The sequence below is a fragment of the Emydura macquarii genome, unplaced genomic scaffold (genome assembly GCF_026122565.2).
Source record: "Emydura macquarii macquarii isolate MOO-44397 ecotype Brisbane River unplaced genomic scaffold, CSIRO-AGI_Emac_v2 contig_719, whole genome shotgun sequence".
Taxonomy (NCBI): domain Eukaryota; kingdom Metazoa; phylum Chordata; order Testudines; family Chelidae; genus Emydura; species Emydura macquarii.
In genome coordinates, this window is record NW_027130856.1 from 8,021,617 (window position 1) to 8,042,135 (window position 20,519).

A 20,519-nucleotide genomic window follows, 5' to 3' on the forward strand; every position below is an offset into this window, starting at 1 on the left:
CAAGGATTTTTATAGTGACATTATGATATTTTCTCTTATTTTCTATACCTTTTCTAATAACTCCTAATGCTCTGTTGGCTTTTTTGACCACTACTGCTCTTTGAGCTGCAGTGTTCAGAGAACTATCCATGGTGACTCCAAAATCTTGTTCTTCAGTGGTGGCAGCTTATTTAGAACCCATCATTATATATGTGTAGTTGGCATTATTATTTCCAGTGTGCATTCCTCTGCACTTACCAATGCTGAATTTCATATGCCATTTTGTTGTCCAGTAATCCATTTTAGGGAGATCTCCCTGTAACTCTTCGCAGTCACCTTGGGACTTAGCTATCTTGAAAATTTTGTAACATCCACAAACTTTGCCACTTCACCATTCACTCCCTTTTCCAGATCATTTATGAATATTCTGAACAGCACTGGTCCCAGTACAGAGGGACCCCAGCTGTTTATCTCTCTCCGTTGTGAAAACTGGCCTATTCCTACCCTTTGTTTCCTATCTTTTAATCAGTTATTCATCCCTGAGAGGACCTTCCCTGTTATCCCATGACTACTTAGTTTGCCTCAGAACCCCTGGTGAGGTACCTTGTCAAAGGCCCTTCAGCAAATCCAAATACACTATAGCCACTGAATCACCCTTATCCACATGCCTGTTGACACCCTCAAAGAATTCTAATAGATTGGCGAGGCATGACTTTCCTTTACCAAAACCATGTTGAGACTCCTCAACAATGGAGTGAGGAAGGGGTAAGCCTCACGCTTCTGTATGGGCTGCCTGGATTACGGAAGTGTAAGGAGGTGCTGTAAACTACAGAGCACAGGAGTTGGGTGAGGCAAGGAATAGGGAATGCTTTGGGTTCACATTCTCTCCCATTCACTGGCCAGCACAGCTAAGCCAACATGGGAGGTGATCATCATTTGCTGATGTTATAGGCCAACGGTAAATTATTACCCCTTATATTCCCTACAAAGATACGTGCAAACAAGTCTGTGCTTCTGGAGCCAGGAGGAGAAACAGGGCAGAGAATGTGCCAGAGCGGTGGGTCTGAGTCAGGATCCCTCTCAGGATTACTCCTAGAGTAGTGCAGCTTATACCTGCAGTTTATGCCTGCTTCAGGGCTGAGCCCAATGTCACAACTGAGGCCCACCTGGTTCATGCTGACGGACTCAGCCATGTGTTATATTAATCCATGTTCAGTCTCGCAGAGGCCTGAGCTCTGCAGCTTATTTGTCAATGACTTGGAGCAACACTGTGTTTGTACAGTGGAACAATTGACTGCTGAGATGAAAAATAGAACTATTGAGGATGGTGCTTTAAGTAGGGGCATGCATGGGGGGGCAAGAAGGGGACCTCCCCCACCCAATAATCATCAGGGGCACAGAACTCCTTCAGCCCCGGGGCCGCAGTAGCGGGGAGAGGAAGAGAATAGCGAGCTCCTGCCGGGGTGAGAAGGAGGAGGAGAGCGAGCTCCGCCTGGAAGGGGAGTATAGAACATGCCTCCCCAAAAGGGGTCAAAGTTAAATTGTTGTGCACTCCCCTGGCCTTAAGTGATGTAGATCCTCAGAAACATGTAGATGCAGAAGTGCTCTAGATAATGACTGATGGAATAAAAGAGATTACTTTGTACTTCTAAGGTGAACTGCAGAGCAAAAAATTGAAATCAGTTTGTTCATACCTTTTAAGGCTTGATGAGACCCTTGAGGATTTCCCCCTCCCCCCGCAAAAAAAGATGGCAAGACCTTTGGAGGATGTGGGTAGATGGCATAGGATCCCGGTGCCCTTCAAGTTTGGCCCAGTTGTCTGGCCAACATGATGAAGGGGTAGCTGGGCCAAATTTGCAGAACAGGAGCCACCACTGCCAAGTAAGTGTGGATGGACTCCAGTCCCACGGAAAAATTTGTGTCATATACCTCCTTTTGTCATTGCATTATATGTCCGAAGAGGCACCACACATACATCCAAAGACCGCTGGGGGGGTCGCCCCCCTGCATCCCTATTATTTCTGCCACTGTTCGTGTTGTCACAACTCAGTTTTCCTTGGAGCAAAGTGCAAATGGGTGTAGACTTAAACGAAGCTGTGTCAATTTACATCTACCGGCCCTCTGTTGTATTAGACTGTCTGCCTCTTTGCTTGTTGCAGACTGGGGTTACCATGTCTTTCATGCTCTTTCCTTCTGTGCCTGAATCCCATATCTTACCTCATTCTTCTTCACAGGGTTATCCATCTCTTTTTCACTTGCCGGACTGAGACCTGCAGCTTTTGGCCCAGTGATACTCCAACAAGCCTCTTAAAGCCAAAGAATGGGTTGAACTCATAATATTGCATCTGAAATACTTTTAAAACAGTTGCTTACTATGTAATGCAAGCAATATCTTTCTCTGCCAATGCATCTAGGTAATGTAAAACAGAGTGGCTCTTTTCATAGAAAGGGCATTATCATAATAAACCAGTTCTGGTTAATTTATATTTTTACAAAGGCGTCTCCTCTGGATGACCCTTTGGCTGCTGAATATTGCAGTTAAGTTGGTACATGCTGTTAAAAATATTGGTCTATTTTGCCTTTAGCAATCATGCAACAAAATATTGCTCAGCATGAAAACGAAATGATAAAGATAAGGCAGTTAATAATTGGAAGATATGCCACTGTATCTCATATTATTAAAATGAGTAACATGAGATGATTCTGAATACATATCCCTGATTATTTTTGTCTGACTAACTAGGAAATATAGAACCAATGTAAAAAAATAAACCAGAATCACCTTTTATTTTATGGGCTTAGAAAACACCTTTTTCCATAGAGAGTATTTGTCTTCATATTAAGGAGGGTCTATCATTCCAATTCATTTTACTAAGTAGTTTTATCAGCTATTTAGTTAACGTATCCCATTGCAAATACTGAGGTCCTGATTCATTCCCTCTTTCATCCAGAGAGCTAAAAATATTACGACTGTATTATTGCATATATCTGTGTGCAAATATCACTTCCCAGTACAGAGGCAAGGTGGGTGAGGTAATATATTTTATTGGACCAACTTCTCTTGGTGAAAAAGACAAGATGACAAGCTTACACATAGCCCTTCTTCAGCTCTTCCCAATACATTCATAGAAAGATTAAAACTCATGGGTCAGATTGTCGGCTAATGTCAATTGGGAACAAAGACTGACACCAACTGAGGAACTGTCCCCCTGAGTCTTTGTTTCTGTGATATGCTGGGCTAGGGATGAAGGAGGCATGTGCACTAATGCAAGAATAAAGTCTCTTTAGATGGTTCATACTTTACCTAAAAGAAGCAGCATCAGTGTAAACATCTGCTATATTTATTTATTGGAACACTTATTTATCAGAAACCTCCAGTCCATAGACCCACCTGAATTATGGAAAGTGAAGGCAAGTAGAAATATATGACACTTGTACAACTGGTGCTGGGAGGCCCTTTATGTTCTTCCCTGTAGCAGCCAAAACTACGTGTAGCCGAGTTTAGATGTGCACAAGGGGGTGGTGGCCCTCCCTCAGTGTCAATCTCGGATAGAAGCCACACCTCCTGGACGTTTCACCCTGAGTGAACAACCTATATCAGAGGGGAGATTAGCGGTCCTGGGGATTCCCCGGTCAAATATGGCCATTACAAGTTTGCAGGTCCCAGCCCTCAGGCAGAATGGGGCCAACAGCAGTCTATCACCCGGACCCTTAGGGAGGGTGGGGCAAGTGAAGCAGTCTATGGCTCCTGGCCCTCAGGCAGGGCGGAACAAGCAAGCAATCTGTAGTCCCTGGCAAGGGGATGAACACGAATCCAGGCATCCTAGACCCTTGGGGGTCTCTCCCACACTAGACTTTCATCCTGCCCACCCATCTCCACCACATCCCAGCCCAGGAACCTAACAGTGGTGGAGCATTCCACTACTGGGTCAGCGAGGTTCTGGCTGAAATGTGGCAACTGGTGCTCCAGCACAAGCACAGCTGGAACGTGGTCAGCTGTAACTGGGCTTCTTCCTACCTCACCCCAAGGTGTATCTGAGTCCCAGGGTCATCCTCCATCTCCTCGGGGTACACAGCCAATTACAACCCCAGCAGTTCCTCGGTGTTGGGTGTCTCTGGTGAATCTTGTAGTTTGGGGTTATCACTGGAAAGGCAAGATTCACTGGTGGGCTCAGGGGTCAGCAACAGGCGGGAGGCATCTCCTCCTCAATTGACCCCAAATTAATGTATCTATATATATATATATAATTTTTTTTTCCAGGAAATTTCCTTTTTTTTTTTTCATGCTGATGCAGAACAAAAACAAATTTGGAATGTTGGAATTTCTGGTGGAATGGAAATTCCGAATTTTGATCTGCTCTATCAAAGAGGAAGGCCAAGGTTGGTGTGGCTTGCACAGTCCCTTATGCACCACACAGTTCATTTAGAGATTGTTTCTCCCTGAGGCATGATCGCTTCTGAGATACCCATGGGCTGCTTGGTGCAGCTCTCCACTACCCCCTACTAGGGCCAATGGCTTCAATGTCACAATTTTGCCCTGAAGGAGAGATTGTTCTAGCATTCAAAATGCAACTAAATCCCATGTCAGCCAGTACTGACTGAGCTACCATTATCTTTTGTAGGTTCAACATGTTTGACTGTCAACAGCAGTTGTGGCAGTTGCAGTAATCTCAGAGCCCCCTTCCCCACAGGCTGTCATAACAACTTTGACAGGCTGCTATGTAGCCCCACATCCTGGTCTTGGGTTGGGAGGTGGATTTCTCCCTGTGAGCCTAGGCTTTATGGGGTGGAATGGGTCTCTCAGCCTCACACCCCACAGACATCAGAGCCTATTTTCAACATCAAACAGATCCAATATTTATAAAAATGAAACTTTAGTTCCTTGCTCTTATAGAAAATAGGTCCCTGGCAATAAAGCCTCTCCAAACGATAATAGACTGAAGCTACTTTATGTGCCATAAATTTAGGCTCAGAATACGTAGCTCACATTGCCATCCATTATCTCCTACTAGAGCCTCAACAGCAGGGACTATTGTTTACTTATGTTATCAAATTTTAATAGCTAATTTCTTTATCTTATGGCATATGGTACATACTAAATATTTCTTTTATAAGTGCTGAAAAGAAAAGCTTGCAGTAGTTGCCAAAACTTTTCAGCAAACATGAACTAATTTACTTTAAACTCATTTAGCAACTAGGATTAATGTCTAATTCAAGGTGTAAGGACTGGAATCCTACCAATGTTTTTCCCAAATGCAGTGGCAAGTCTATGGCCCCAGGTCAGTGAGCAAATTCAGAATATGTTCTATATAGGTCACCAGAATGAGGGGGGAAAAAACCCTACCTAAATATTTTGTAAAATAAGTATAGGCTCAATGTTGCAAAGTGCTCAGTGCTTTTGGTGAATCCTATAACTCACAACACTGGGTCTTTATCACTGTATCTCATCGAAAAACTATATAGTATTTTAACAAGCACAGTCTTTCTTCCATTACAACTTAAACCAACTTCAATGTATTTCTTGTTAAGCACTAAGCTAGTAAACATCTAGGGATACCCATACTCAGACAGGTTAATATTTCACTTCATGAATTAGTCCCATTGACTTCAATAGGACTATTCATAGAATAAGATACTCTCCAGCAGTATCTATGGCCCTCTGTTCTTTCCCATAGCTGCAATTAAGAATGTGATGAATGGTTTGATAACTGAATTTCTAGATATTATCCAGAGGCATGGAATCAGACTATGTGAGGATAGGAGCAACCAGCGGTTCTACTTAGCATTAAGCATGTAGGACTTCCTTCATAAAGACTGTGTATTACTTTCTGAAAAAAATGAAATAAGCAGTCGAAATGTGCAATGCATCTACCTTCTAAAGTTGGTTCAGACATCAACAGATAAGATGGATGCTCCAGTACCTCATCACCCAGTTTCACGCTGGTAAAAACATTTGCCAGTGATCTGTTGAGACCTTTATTCAAGACCTTCTCCAAAAACACCCCAATATTCCATTCTCTCTCTAGGACTTGATATGAAATTTTTTCTAGCATCTAGTTTCACGTCAGTTGCCATGCTTGTTACATACAACCATGTGAATTAGTTTAACTGTGCATTAGTTTTTTCCAGCCTTACATTGGTACTGCCGTACTTACAGGAGTAGGCCCATTGAAATCAAACTGTATGGTTACAAGTAGAATGTGAGCACATGGAACAACTACAAACAAATTAAATCTAGTTTCCCATAGCAAATATGGTAGGCATCCAGCTTCGCTTTACAAGGAAGTCTTTGGTGAATTTAAACACAAAAAAGAAGCTTACAAGAAATGGAAGCTTGGTCAGATGACTAGGGAGGAGTATAAAAATGCTTCTCGAACATGCAGGAATGAAATCAGGAAGGCCAAAGCACAATTGGAGTTGCAGTTAGCAAGGGACATGAAGGGGAACAAGAAGGGTTTCTACGGTTATGTTACCAACAAGAGGAAGATTAGGGAAAGTGTGGACCCTTTACAGAATGGGGGAGGCAACCTAGTGACAGAGGATGTGGAGAAAGCTGAAGTACTCAATGCCTTTTTTGCCTCTATCTTCACAGACAAGGTCAACTCCCAGACTACTGCACTGGGCGGCACAGAATGGGAAGGAGGTGAACATCCCGCAGTGCTGAAGGAACAGGTCCAAGACTATTTAGAAAGATTTGGACATACACAAGTCCATGGGGCCAGATGCAATGCACCTGAGGGTGCTGAGGGAGTTGGGTGATGTGATTTCAGAGCCATTGGCTATTATCTTTGAAAGCTCGTGGCAATTGGGGGAGGTCCCTGATGACTGGAAAAAAGCAAATATAGTGCCCATCTTCAAGAAAGGGAGGAAAGAGGATCCAGGGAACTACAGACCGGTCAGCCTCACCTCAATCCCTGGAAAAATCATGGAGCAGGTCATCAAGGAATCCATTTTAAGGCACTTGGAAGAGAGGACAGTGATCAGGAACAGTCAACATGGATTCACCAAGGGAAAGTCATACCTGAACAACCTGATTGCTTTCTATGAAGAGGTGACTGGCTCTGTGGATGTGGGGAAAGCGGTGGACGTGATATACCTTGACTTTAGCAAAGCTTTTGATATGGTCTCTCACAGTATTCTTATCAGCAAGTTAAAGAAGTATGGGTTGGATGAATGGACTATAAAATGGATGGAGAACTGGCTAGAGCATAGGGCTCAATGACTAGTGATCAATGGCTCCATGTCTAGCTGGCAACCGGTCACAAGTGGAGTGCCCCAGGGGTTGGTGCTGGGGCCAGTTTTGTTCACCATCTTCATTAATGATCTAGAGGATGGGGTAGATTGCACTCTCAGCAAGTTTGCAGATCACACTAATCTAGAGGGAGTGGTAGATACTGTGGAAGGTAGGGATAGGATACAGAAGGACCTAAACAAACTGGAGGATTGGGCCAAAAGAAATCTGATGAGTTTCAACAAGGACAAGTGCAGAGTCCTGCACTTTGGACGGAAGAATCCCATACACAGCTACAGAATGGGGACCGATGAGTTAGGCAGCAGTTTTGCAGAAAAGGACCTGGGGGTTACAGTGAATAAGAAGCTGGATATGTGTCAGCAGTGTGCCCTGGTTGCCAAGAAGGATAATAGCATATCGGGCTGCATTAGTAGGAACATTGCCTGAAGATTGAGGGAAGTGATTATTCCCCTCTATTCGGCATTGGTGAGGCCACATTTGGATTATTGTGTCTAGTTTTGGGCCCCCCACTACAAAAAGGATGTGGAGAAGTTGGAGAGAGTCCAGCGGAGGGCAACAAAAATAATTAGGGGACTGGAGCACAAGACTTATGAGGAGAGATTGAGGGAACTAGGCTTGTTTAGTCTGCAGAAGAGAAGAATGAGGGGAGATTTGATAGCAGCCTTTAACTACCTGAAAGGGGGTTCCAGAGAGGATGGAGCTAGGCTGTTCTCAGTGGTGGCAGATGACAGAACAAGGAGCAACGGTCTCAAGTTGCAGTGGGGGAGATCTAGGTTGGACATTAGGAAAAAGTTTTTTACTAGGAGGGTGGTGAAGCACTGGAATGGGTTACCTAGAGAGGTGGTGGAATCTCCATCTTTAGAGGTTTTTAAGCTGCAGTTTGACAAAACCCTCGCTGGCATTATTTAGCTGAGGTTAGTCCTGCTTTGAGCAGGGGGTTGGACTAGATGACCTCCTGAGGTCCCTTCCAACTCTATGATTCTATGATAATATCTCACAGGTAAAGGAAACAGTTAGAGTTATAATATAAATAATTTGCCTTTCATCTGAAGATTTTAAAGCATAGATAGAGCCAGAGAATCACAGTTGCTAGTGAGTGCAGAACTTGAATGTACATTAGATTTACCAAGGTATCTAAAACTAAATCCACATTAAAACAGCATTTATGGTGTAAATATGGTCTGCACCTTAGTGCTTATCCTTCATTTATTGTAGCTCAGGCTCCAAGTATGGGGGAAGCCATTAAAATATTTTAATTAATCATTTAATATTTATTTATTAGTGACCAAGAATGTTCAAAAGGTCTCCCAAAACAAATTTCAGTCCTGATGGAACTTTTCTTTCCAGTTATGCTAAATTAATAAATGTCTACAATCCAGCTGGAGTTTTGTTGACTGTGAACTGATAACTTTAATTTTCAGAATTATGTTTTAACTGAAGAAATTATTTGCAATAGTTTTAATGATTTGAGGTGAAACTCACTCCTGTTGAAAGGGTTTATACATCACTTAAGAAGTCAAAAATTCATCCTTTGGTGATTTGAAGGTGGATTTGAAACACACATGCCACTAATATAAAATACATGTGTACTTTATGTTGGAAAATGCTGCCTGCTGGCTGTATGAGTGGGTTAAAGAGACTACAGCCCCTTTTTTTTTTTAGGCTGCCTGAAGAGAAATCAAGGGTTTTTACTGCTCAATAACAAAAAATTACAATGCTTTTAATGAAGACTGATAATTTTTAGTGCACTTTTACTCTGCTTCATTTAATGCCAGGCAAAAAATATGTTTTTTTGTAGATGAGTAGGTTAATTAGTTTTGTGATCAACATTCTATAACTGCCAGCTAAGGGCCCTGCAAGGAACAAAAACGCATTCATTAGAATGAACAGATGCTTTTTTAAAAGTAATTCTCAGTAATTATAGTGGTGTTGTTTGTGCCACTATAGTTCAGGCTGTGTCAGCATTCCCTTTGTGTAAACTCTCATTTTCTGGGGCCATCGCTCAGTGCATCTTTCTGGTGTGAAATAATCTGCCACCCTTTGGGGCTGTGACATATTTATTTATAATAGCGGGGGGGGGGGGGGGGGGGGGGGGGGGGGGGGGATTTTAAAAAATTAAAGGATTGCTGTGAAAAAGGGCTAGACCTTATCTTACCCAGCTAAGCAAGGGATCAAGGCTATCTCACACTCTCCATGTTCAGGTGATTGACCCAGATATTGGGTCTAGATCTGGTGCAGAACACAGACTCTGCCTCCCGTATACTCCCCTCTGTGAGCAACGGGGAAAAGAGGAGACAGAGTGTGGGTGGAGCCTTATTTCCACCATGTTCCTTACTGGCCAGAGTAGCCAGGCAAACACAATGGAAGGAAGCGAGCAAGCTGCACTCTTTCAGTGGGTGCAGTAACACAAGTTCCCTCAGAACAAGAATAGGACAGGAGCGGAAGTGAGCCCTGAGACAGGTGTTTCTCAGGCATGCTCCTGAAGTGGTGCAGCTTGCATACCACCCCTTACTCAGGGTTGTGCCCAAAGGCTCGAGCTAACCGTAAAAAAGTGGGCAGTTTCAGGTGATTCTTTTGCACTTCACCACCCCAGAGATGTGTTTTCGTATTCAGCTAGAATTCTAAAATAAAATGAGTTGTCAGAAGGAACAGAATCTCCATGTTGGAGCTGTTGCCCCTTCATGAGTGATCTCTTTTCTCTACAAAGAGCCAGATCTGGAGGTTCTGGTTGGCCAGGTTTGTACACTGTCATCCCAGTAACACCCAGGAAAGGGACAGGAGGTTACCTCCTCCTCTGAATTTTCTCTGTATTCTTCCACTGCTTTAGCATGATTTTGCTTCCTGAGAAGAAAGCAAGGGTCTGGCCCACATATACTCATGCTTTTGCAGCAACTACAGCTCCATTCCTTTAGAGAATTCCCTGGTGTGACGCTTTGGGGTTCACCCAGGGCAGTAAGGCGTTCAGTCACCACCTGACTTGCAACTCTAGGTACCTAGAATGCTATGTGGCCGTGGCTTTCAGCCCTGACACCAACAGCCAACCTACAAACATGGAAGTTTCATCTAGGCTTCCACCGTCCAGTTACTCCTTTCATAGGGACCTCAACAACCCTTCCAGTCCAGAGTGCTCCCAAAAAACATCTTTCTGCAGTGCTCAGCCCCTCATTCTGTAGCACCCACAAAACTTCATCAAGTTCACTGCTCCTTTAAAGAGACAGTACAGAGCATCTTATTAACTTACCTGGGGTTAACACCCCTTTCCCTTCAATCACAGCACTGAGTTGGTTTATAGTAAAACAAGTTTATTAACATAAGAACACAGGTTTAAGTGATACCAAGGAGAAGTAATAGAGATAGAAATAGTTACAAACAAAAGTGAAAATATGCTAACTGAGACTGAAATGCAACTTAATTAGAGTCTTTTGTTCAAAGTTTTCTCACCACAGTCATTCTTTCAGAATGGCTGGCAAGTCCTGAGTCCAATCACAGAGCCCAAATTTCTTAGTTTTCTTTGTCTCCTCAGGTGAAGGATAACTTAGGGTTCTCGCCCCTTCTTTTTCTTGTCCAGTAAACCTTTGAAATGTATTCTGTGAAAAGAAAGTCCAGACAAAGTTTCTCTCTCCTGCTGGGATGGAGATGCTATGCTCTCTTTTCCCCTACTTGTTGGCTTGATTTGTGTAATTTATATGTAAATGTAACTTCATTGACACTATCTGATAACAAGGCTGGTCAGACAATCAAATACACATTCCTTTGTCTAGGACAGACTGGGCTTAAGTATTGCTTGCCGAACATAATTCTAGCCCATATTTATAGCTCTTTCTATACATCTTGTGTATATATATCTTGCAATGATTTCTGGGACCAGAGTGTTGCCAATTTGTATAGGATACCTTGCGTGACACCTTTTAGATACAGATTCTGATGACAGTGTGCTAGGTGCAGTGAGTATGTCAGGCCGATCAAGAGCTGCTGACGGTGAGTAGTGAACCATGGGCACCTGGCCACAGCTGACCCTTAAAGAGTGATCCCCCTGTCAGAGTGGGGAAAATAACTCCTTCCATTTCTATTATTGTACTTTCAGGGGAGTCTCCACGGAGAAAGGTAGCAAAGAGGAGAGGTCGGGGTGCATCATCCTGGCTCCCAACCCTGCCCTGCCCATTCCTGTCTCAGCCCATTCACTACTCTCCTTTTCACACAGAATGCCAGATCCATGAAGATCCCTATGCAGGGTCCAAGGGTCATGGGAGGCAGCTGTCCCTGTTCACTGGCATGTGGAAAGGGAACTCTCCAGGCGTGGATCAGAAAGACATGATCTGGTTCTTATTTTTTTTTTCATTTTGTCCTCACTTAAGCAAATTCCTTTTGAAGTCAATGGTAGTTATGAGTAACAACTGAATACCAAGTGAGCAAGGCCCTCAGGGTTTCACCAGTAGTGTTAGGACTGACTCTGACATCCATGACAGCAGAGCAATGGGTAAGCAGGCACCTCTAGTAGCTATGATTTTGGGGACAGAACAGAACTCCTCATATCATTCTGGGGGCCTACGCTGTGGGATGAACTTTAGTGCTTCTCTGGGAAGGAGAGAAATCCACTGTGCTGCTGCTGTAAGAGTGAATGACAGCCCGTCTAGGATGAGACTCCCTCCCCGCCACCCCAGTCATTTGAGAAGCAATCACACATCTTCTGAGACATGGCATTTGCCTCAGTGTGTTAGCTGGACATACCTCCTACCTCCCAGAGTATGTTTGTGTAATATGGACAGGCTTAGCAGAATTTAATTTTTTTATTTATAATTTTGACAGACAATAATGATGTTTATTTTTCAGCATTTTTTCTATTTTTATCCATTTAAATTTTCATAGTTGTGCAAAATTACGGATTTTCAGCTTTTTTTATTTTTTTTTATTTTTAAGGATTTAAATTTTCACAGTTGCAGGAAATTATGGGGGAGACATACAATAATTATTTAATGACAATAGATGTTGACATTCAAAAAGTTGAAGTTTCTATAACCACTAACTCACAAATTGTCAGCATCACATGTCAAAATGTACAAAGTAAATATCCTTAAATCAAACCCCAATAAGTTCTCAAGCAGCATTTTTCTTATTTTACCTATCTGTAAATTTCAATTATTTTCAGTGGAAATATTTTTAGTTGGTTTGTGTGCATAGGGTGAAACTGATGTTTACTGACATTTACCAGTAAAAATCTAATCTTTCCAAGCCTAACTAGAGAGCAGTACTGGCTGACTGCTTGTCTGACGGGAAGATGTTCCCATCCCTCCCTATGTTTAGACTGTAGAGCTACAATTCTGCAGCTGGGTGAATTCCAGAGCAGCAGAACGCATGGAGCGATGGCCATAAAACACTGGAAAATGAGCAACAGCGTGTAGCAGAGCAGGTAGTTACACTTTAACTTTACCTTGCAAAACCTCTTTTTCCTGAGTCTGAGCTCTGCTTGGTGCCAAGTAAAGGGTGGGGACAGTCAGGAATCAGATTGCAACTCCTTTATCCTGCAGTGTCCAGCCCTGGGATTACAGCAGTGTTTCTCAATTAAATTTGGCCACGGAACCCTTTTGAACTCCAAAAATAATTGCAGAACCCCCCAAACTCTTAGCAGTCTTCAAATGTCGAAATAAGCAAAGGTCAGCATTTCTCACTTAAATTGCACTTACACTGAATACCCTACGCCGGAAAATCCGAGACATCTTCTCTTTTTCGACGGCGCGGAGAACAGCTGCTCTCGGCGGCGCAGAGAACAGCTGCTCGCGGAACCCTAACAGTGTTCCGGGTTCCACGGAAGACCAATTGAGAAACACTGAATTACAGTAATCAACAGGCTGCTCTAAATTACACCATTGGCACAATACCATTGAAGGAGTAGAGCAAAGTTCCAACACCACTATGCCTGAGAGGGGTGGTGATTCAGGAGCTGGCTCTTCTGGCTTTACATCAACAATGAATTTTCCTCTGAAAAGAGAATTCTTCATTGGCAAGTTACAAACAGAATTTGGTCATTTTTCACCACCTGAGCACAGAGGCAAGCGAAACCAGAGACTCTGGCCTCTCATCCTTTTTTTTTAAAGTAGTGTTTAAATTATTCTATTGCATATTGTTATCACTCAACAATGAGTAGCTTTAATTCATCTCTGTCAGTAACATAAAAATATATCGGACAATTTTTGAAGGGTCAGAAAAGCCCAATTTTGAAGATGCATAATTAATTTTTAAAAAGCAACCATGAATCATAGAATCATAGAATATTAGAGTTGGAAGGGACCTCAGGAGGTCATCTGGTCCAACCCCCTGCTCAAAGCAGGACTAACCTCAGCTATATCATCCCAGCCAGGGCTTTGTCAAGCCTCAGCTTAAAAACCTCTAAGGATGGAGATTCCACCACCTCCCTAGGTAACCCATTCCAGTGCTTCACCACCCTCCTAGTAAAAAACTTTTTCCTAATGTCCAACCTAGACCTCCCGCCCTGCAACTTGAGACCATTGCTCCTTGTTCTGTCATCTGCCACCACCGAGAACAGCCTAGCCCCCTCCTCCCTGGAACCCCCTTTCAGGTAGTTAAAGGCCGCTATCAAATCCCCCCTCACTCTTCTCTTTTGCAGACTAAACAAGCCCAGTTCCCTCAGCCTCTCCTCATAAGTCCTGTGCTCCAGCCCCCTAATCATTTTGGTTGCCCTCCGCTGCACTCTCTCCAGCTTGTCCACATCCTTTTTGTAGTGGGGGGCCCAAAACTGGACACAATATTCTAAATGCGGCCTCACCAATGCCGAATAGAGGGGAATAATCACTTCCCGTGACCTGCTGGCAATGCCCCTCCTAATGCAGCCCAATATGCCATTAGCCTTCTTGACAACCAGGGCACACTGCTGACTCATATCCAGCTTTTTATCCACCGTTACCCCCAGATCCTTTTCTGCAGAGCTGCTGCCCAGCTCGTCGGTCCCCAGTCTATAGCTGTGCATAGAATTAGCTGGTAGTTAAAGACCAAGAATAGATAACATCTGTGTTTATGAAACATTATACATTATATTGTAATCTTGTACATGTTATTTAATGTTTATGTGTTTTTTATTTTGATGTCTTCCTTTGATTTCAAAATGTTTTACACATAGCTTCTCTAACTGTTATAAACTGCAGATGACTTCTGTTTTGGATGGGAAAAGTTAGATAAGGTTAACATATTGTGCTGTCTAATTCTGTGGCTGTGTCTGGATCCCATGAAATTTATTTTGGTTTCTCAAATCCGTATTTACCTTCTGCTATATTTGCATATATACCATTTGTGGTAAATGCTAATTGGAAATGTCAGAGTTCTCTTTCAATTTAATTAGCATAATTGCATAGACAAAAGAGTGGAAATCTCTTTTAATTTAAATAACATTTAATAAGATTGAATGGAATATCATTGTTGATGGAGTTTCCTAGGTTACCTTAGGCATTTCAACTGTCAACTTACAGCATTTCTTGACATCTGAAAATGCCGGTGAAGTTGAAGCACTGGAGAGAAATGCCATTCAACTTTTCCGTGAAAAAATCCATCTTTCTATTTTCCACACAAAATAGATTTGTAAACTTGAGTGTCAAAATTTTAGTGCTGTAATTTTTTTATGTTCCTTACTTCTCTTTCTGTCACGTGTTTTTTGTGGGGTTATTCTATTGCTTGGGAGATATATTTCCTGGTCCACTGTGTAAGTGGGAATCCAGTGAACTGAATCCAGTCCCTCTTCTGCTGCAGTGTAGATCTAACTGGCTAGATCTGGCTGCCGGATAGATTTTCAGATTTGCATCCTTTATAAATATGGTCAGCGTGCAGCTAATAGCTAGCTAGGTGTCTGACATAAGAGTAGAGCATGAACTATGAATTCAGATGAAAAACAGACTGATAGGGCATAAATGAATTCCATGCACAGTCCTTATTCCAGTCTATAGGGGTTCTCTGTCTCTCTCTCTCTCACACACAGACACACAAAAAGGCCATGCAATCCTTGTGCTGGGATACTTTCAAGTTTATTGCCATCAAGCAATTAGGTTCCAAAACAAAGCATTTGGGGCTGCTGTATTCTGAGACATACATGTCAGTGAAGTGAAAGGCATGTCATATGTGCCTGCTTTTCAGTTGTGACATGCGAGGTAGGCCATGAAATCCCGTTACAAACTGAAGTATGTGACTGACACCCCCCTTCACTTCACTGACATGCACTCTACAGACACCATAAAATGCTTCAATCACCTGCTTCATTGCTGTTCTGCCATGCTCTCTCACACACATAATTATCTCATGATACTGAAATATTTCCAAAAATCAATCCAGCCATTTCACCAGTGGATTGGTCTGGAGCAAATGCTAAAGGTCTCATCCAAAGTTTACCGAAATCAGTGGGAGTCTTTCTATTGGTTTCAATAGGCTTTGTATCAGGCCCTAAATTCCCCCTTCAGGTAAACATGCACAACCTATATAGACTAAAATGGGAATTGTCTACATTTATGAGGGCAGATTTTGACCAAAGTTCTAAATAGTCAAGATGCAAAGAAAGTGAAGATAAATAGGAAACCATAAGGCTGAGAAGGAAGGAGTCTTGAATTTAGAGTGAAAACTCCTTTTGTATGCAGACTGTCTATTATTGCATGTATTGCTGGTCAAGATATAAAAAACTATTTTTTCATGAAAAAAATTCAAAAATTCAAAGTTGTTTTCATTTACAGGTGTTCAGAATGGGCCCAATTTTTGCTTTTTCCAAAACTTTAAGGATTTTTTCATATTATTTAAAAAAAAAAATCATCAGTGTTATAAAAATGTTATCAAAAGTTTTCCTTTTTCACGCTCCGTAACTGAATTTTTAAATAACTATTACAATAATGTTTTCCGTAAAAATATGAAAAAATCACAGGGAAAATAATGACACAATTTTTCTTTAAAAAATTAAATATGTGTAAGAACGTTAACAACTTCTCATAAAAAATGTTTTTAAAAAGAGGCTATTTTTTCACAATTTTCTTTTTGTTCCAGTAATTTCAATCAGCTTTAATTGTAAGTCTATTCAGCAAAATGAAGCTCAATTCTGATTGGGCCCACTCAGCACTACTGTAATAAAAAGGTGGTACTCAGTGTGACAAGGCTGGAAATGATACACGCTGGTTCCTGTTTACATGAATAGAGCTTGTGTATGTGGTGCATTTACACACGTGTTGTGCACTAACTGGCCCATGCGGATCATGCTGGCATGCATTAAAAGCGCCTTAGTGCACATTAGCATAGTGCTGTTTGAAATTAACATGCCCTCCGGAACTTGTAGTGCACACCAGCAGGGTGCACATGGGCCAGTTAGTGCACAGCACACTAGTGTGCACTAGAATTTATACCTCTTTTCTATGCACTAATGCAATGTGTAAACAAGCCCTTACTCTCCTACAGTTGCCTGCCCTTTAATGAATAAACGTCTAGAGAGAAACTATGAAACATTTGAATATATTTGAAAATATCAGCATGATGGGACTGTTTTGCCCAAACGATCCCTTTTTGGCTGGCATTGGGTTACAAATCACTTCAGTGTTAAATGCAGGGGTAACGAAATGTTGTTCCCCTCTTTGTATGAGCAAAGGGCAGCAGAACTGGGCTTGGCCTGTTCTGACTGAGGGATCACTGTCATCTGAACCGAACTGGCTAAGCAAGGGGCTCGGATGGCAGAGCCCTCAGAAAGTGCATGGGGACAGGTATTCTTGCCTGGAAGTGTGGGCTCTGCATAAGAGCCCCAGGCTTGGTTTAACATCCCCCTCCCACACCTACTGTTCAAAGATGCAGCCAATTAAGATTTTATTAGGAATCTTTTGTTTTGTTAAGTGCTTGCTAAGGCTGAAATCATCTACTGTGGGCAGCGCCAGCCTCAGTACTGAGGTTCACCCACAAAGCACTGACAATCACTAAGCTGGGTGGAATCTCCGGAGACCAACCCCCCCCCCCGAGTGTCATAGTGGAGAAGCAGGTGGTAGTAGATGGTGTGCAGCGGAGCGCCTGGCAGATCAGCCTGTGGAGCAGCGGGAGGCCAGCAGGGCGGCTGGCAGGGCAGCTGGAACTTAGCGGCCAGATGGTGGAGCAAGCAAGATTCCTTCTTTACTCCTCCTGCACCCAACCAGGGTGGCAGTGAGCTCTGCAGCTGCACCTCTAGACTCTGCATTGGCTCTGACTAAAGGCAACACCGATGAGTGGGGTGCTGTGAAAGGAGGGGCACATTAAAGGAACTTCTTGTTGCTGGACTTAAGAACCTGAAGCAAAAGGCAACTGCCCCATGTACTCTGGGGTGAGAACTTTGATCATGGTTTTATGAGTATGAATCCTGCTAGTGGCATTTTCCCAAGTTAATGCTGGTTACTTTTCCCCTTTTTATGAAAAGTGTCTTTTCTACACTCAGTCTCTGTGCTTGTGAGAGGGGAAGTATTGTCTCTAGAGGTGCCCCAGGGGTGGTGGGTAATTGTCCCAGGTTACTGGGTGCGGGCTTGAGCCGGTTTTGTGTTGTATTGTTGAAAGGAACCCCTAGATACTGAACCTGGCCCTTCTTGCTGCCAGCTCTGAGTGGCAGAAGGGTTACATGCAGAAGGAACACGTTTTAACTGCAATAGAAATGAATCACTCCTCAAAGAATGTCTGAACTTTGCTGTCTGTTTTCATAGGACTTTTAAGCAATTTGTAAAACTAAAATGTATATAAAAGAACCCACACTGTACATTCTGTTACTCTGATATTATAACATAGAGAAGTGCCTATCAGTGTATCTGAAAGGAAGCCGATTTAAGGCTCCTTTTTTGTTGCAAAGGATAATAGATTTGCAGGCACAGGGAGCCAGGATGCAGCTGGTAGGGGTAGCTGTGCTGGCAAAGACATTCAGCTCCAGGACAGAGCAGGAGACGCTGCCACTGGCATTATCTTCTAGGGAGGGCAGTGTTAGGGCCTTGTTAATCTCTCAGTTGCCTTCAGATGGTGGTTGGATTTGGCCCCTAGACTTTAAATGGAGCTGCATGAAGGCTGGGTGAATCAGTCCTCCCTCGGCAAACATGGGGGATACACTGGTCCCTTGGTGCAGTGGGGGTTGAGAACAGCTTCTGTCACTTTGCACACATGCTTAGTAGACTTTCTGCTGCCTGGGAACCTGGCTGAAGGAAGGGGAAGAGAGAGTTGGGGACAATCTCTGCACCTTGGATGTCCTGCAAAATAGCTGAAGATTTGCAGTCTCCTGCTGTTTAGGTGCAGAGGGTTATTGCCCCTCCCCTAGCCATGTTTCACATTTCAGGCATGTTTTGTCAGGTCTGAATTTCTGGCTGAGCAGTTCAGTTAGCCCTGCTTCGGTTCTGTATTTGTTATCAGTGATGCTGTCTTGGTGCTCATCAGACTCAGAACTTATTACACTTTCTGTATTAGCTACTTCAGATTCCGCATGGCAGAAAAAAATGTTACCGGTGGAGTAAAATGCTGTTGAAAAGTAGGAGGTGGAAGGATGGAAAGGACCAGACTGTGACTATCTCCTGGGAGAAGAGAGGGGCAAGGGAAAGAAAGCAAGACGCCTTTCCGTAACTTTACATCATTCAGCAGGAGACAGGTACAGCTGAGCTGAGACAGGAGTCATTGCTCAGGCTAACACTGATGTTGGTGCTAGTCCTTTGCAATGGGAATGAGGAGGCATAGGTCCACAGCTCTCCAATCCAGGCAGCTGAGTTGAACTAGTGTAGGGGAATAAATAAATGCTTCATGCTTCCAAAGGGTGGCAGGCTTCTCACTTGAGTGCATTCTACCTAAGAGCACAGGGTGGAGAAAATCTGGTTGAAACCACCCTATTTCCTTTGCTGCACAGACCCTCAAGATTGGCTTAAACACCACACACTCACTCCGGCACTTTAGGATTCTAAATGAGTAAGGATCATTCTAAAACAATAGCTAGAAATAATTGTTTCTTTATTTGCTTACCTAGTCCCATGTTCAAGGTCCCCCATGATGACTGATAACATCGATAACACCCAAACCACAGCTACTGCTGCTCCTTGCAGTCTAACTATTAGCAATGGTCCTTGTGGGCTCATTTACACTTGTGCAAGGTGAGTGCTGAAAAATACTGCACCTCCTCAGAACTCAAATCTAGGCAGGTCACCTTTCAGTAATTCCCCACTGACTTTGCTCTTTGTCCTGAAACCAGTCACTACTGCTGCCTATGCCACATGTTCCATTGTAATTCGAATGCCTCCAGGGAATAGCACAAATACTGTATTTTTCTAAACTATGGTCACATACTCTTCCTTCAAGTTTCCAAAATCCTAAGAGTGTTTCAAGTGGTCCTTCTGTCACTGAAGCATTGTTTGATCATGAATACAAATTGGATTACATGACATACTTTACAGTATGAGTTTATCTTGTAGAATACCAGGCCTTCACTTACAGGTGAGCCCAAAGATAGACTGATCCTTTGGACTACACCAGACTCTGTTAAATAAAGAATGAAACAACAATAGAAATGCATTGATCTAGCAGTCCTGTGTCTTTGAAAAGATCCTGATTTTTTGTTTTTTCTGCATCATTCCTAATTAATCTGTCCTGCTGCCAAGGAAGATATTTCAGACAACAGTATTTTGTGGGGTTATTTTAAATCTCCCACAGACATTGTATACAAGGAGAATTATAAATCAGAATATGCACATTGCTTTCTTTATCAGAAATGAAACTTCTTTTGGAATTTGCTACAAGGTGCAGAAAAGTATTTTCTTTAAACTTCCTCTTGCCGTGTCATTTTCTCTATAACATCCTTTTTTTTTTAAAGCAACTGAAATTTCCAGAAGCACTTTAGTGTAAGAGAAAAGAGCCGACTATCTCATCTGCACAACTTACAACTGCCGCTGTCTCCAAGAACACTTCAGTGTAGATCAACTCACATTCAAAACGCAGTGTAACAATAAGCATTACTTTAGCCACTCTCATCTCCTGTATCATGTTCCACACTCACGTTTCGGTACTAAGAAGCTTTGAGTACCAAGAAGTACTGAGCGCATATCAGATGTTTAACATGTCAGAATTTCTCTTTTAAGGACAAATTGTGAATAGACAGATCCACAAGGGAGATACAGTAGCCCCTGTCCCCTACACAAAACTGTGGAAGGAGCTTCATGTGTCAATAATAGTCAATTAACTCCCTTTCCTGTCTGCACTCTCTGAACACAAACAAATTAGAGCCAAGAATGGTGCTGGTTTCCCCCCAGGGGGAAGGAAAGGATGGAGGGCGGGGCTATAACCT